Source organism: Mustela lutreola, chromosome X (genome assembly GCF_030435805.1).
Source record: "Mustela lutreola isolate mMusLut2 chromosome X, mMusLut2.pri, whole genome shotgun sequence".
In the NCBI taxonomy this organism is placed as follows: domain Eukaryota; kingdom Metazoa; phylum Chordata; class Mammalia; order Carnivora; family Mustelidae; genus Mustela; species Mustela lutreola.
In genome coordinates this window covers 102,999,509-103,001,463 of record NC_081308.1, presented here as the reverse complement: position 1 = coordinate 103,001,463, position 1,955 = coordinate 102,999,509, and positions in this window count along the sequence as shown.

Genomic DNA, 1,955 nt, shown 5'->3' with positions numbered 1-1,955 from the left:
AATATTTTTAAAATATTTAAAAAATTAAATTTAATTAAATTTATTTGTCCGGGAGAGAGAGAGAGAGAGCACATGCGCCCTTGCCAGAGTTCTCTGATCATGGGGTGCTGTGCTTATCACTGGGTTCACTCTGAGCACCCCATGCATGGACTGAACTAGCATGCAGTCATTTGGTGCTGATGTGACATTTCTAGGGAGGGTTGGGATCCCAGATGTGGAATAATGGAGCTAAAACAGAGTCCTTCATGGCCTTTCCTAGTAGGTAAGGCGAAATGACTTGCTATAGCCCAGGATGAAGACTGGGGTTCTCAAAACCTTGAGTGGACACCTCAGGAGTCAGTTGCTATGGTAACACACCCCTGGTCCTAGGAATGCCATGTGCTATTACTTTTGTTTGGGGATTCGTCTGAGACTTTCCTTACACTCGCTCCTCCCATTAAGCCAAAGCAATAAGGTGTTCCAGTGAGAGCTAATCCTTACCTTAGCCAGATCATCTTTCTTTTTTTTTTTTAAAGATTTTATTTATTTATTTGACAGAGAGAGAGAGAGAGAGAGAGAGAGAAAGAGACATCACAAGTAGGCAGAGAGGCAGGCAGAGAGAGGGGGAAGCAGGCTCACCGCCGAGCAGAGAGCCCGATGCGGGGCTCAATCCCAGGACCCTGAGACCATGACCTGAGCCGAAGGCAGAGGCTTAACCCACTGAGCCACCCAGGCGCCCCCCAGATCATCTTTCTTAGCAAGCATATTCTCCTCTACCTTTGTGGACCTCTCTCATGGGATTTCTTAATTTGGCAAGTGAGACAAATATTCATTGGCCTGGCAGTAAAAGGCTGGCACCCACAGAGAACCGGTCCTATCATATCATGTGGCTCTTCCAAGCCACGTACCTTTCTTTTCTGTACCCACTTTATTTTTTAAAAGATCTTATTTATTTATTTGAAATACAGAGTGAGTTCAAGCAGCTGGAGCCGGTATGAGCTGGGACACATTAAACTGTAATTGGCAAATTTGAGAAGCTCAGTATGGACAACCTTGAGGAGTTAATACTCTGGCAGGGGAAGGGTTCGGAGGAGCTATCACTGTAAAAATTGGAGAAATATCCACTCTTGCTTATAGCTGAGAGAGAGGGAAAATATTTTAAAGATTTTATTTATTTGTTTGACAGAGAGAGACACAGCAAGAGACCGAACACAAGCTGGGGGGGGGGGGAGAAGCAGGTTTCCTGCTGAGCAAGGAGCCTGATGCAGGGCTTGATCCCAGGATTCTGGGATCAAAACCTGAGCTGAAAGCAGACACTTAACGACTAAGACACCCAGGAGCCCCAAGAGGGAAAATATTTTAAGGATATTACTTATTTATTTATTTTGAGAGAGAGAGATAACACAGGTGGGGGGGGTGGCAGAGAAAGGCAGAGGCAGAGGGAGAAGCAGACTCCTATCTGAGCAGGGAACGTGATGCAGGGCTCAATCCCAGGGCCTTGGGATCATAACCTGAGCTAAAGGCAGATGCTTAACCGACTGAGCCACCCAGGTGCCCAGGGGGAAAGATGTTTTATTTTTATTTATTTATTTTTTTAAAAGATTTTATTTATTTATTTGACAGACAGAGATCACAAGTAGGCAGAGAGGCAGGCAGAGAAAGAGAGAGAGAGGGAGGCAGGCTCCCCGCTGAGCAGAGAGCCCGACGTGGGGCTCGATCCCAGGACCCCGAGACCACGACCCGAGCTGAAGGCAGCGGCTCAACCCACTGAGCCACACAGGCGCCCCGGAAAGATGTTTTAAAACATGTCTAAAGTGCTCTCTTTTTCTCAACCAAGGCCTGCCCTGAAAGGGAACTAACCGGAGCTTCAGAGACGTGGGTTTTCCCAAAGCCTAGTTGGGGTGGGGGGACAGGTAATACCCAGCTCTGGTCCCCTCTAGCCTTCCTGTTTCAGCTAAAGGAAAACATGGGAAGCT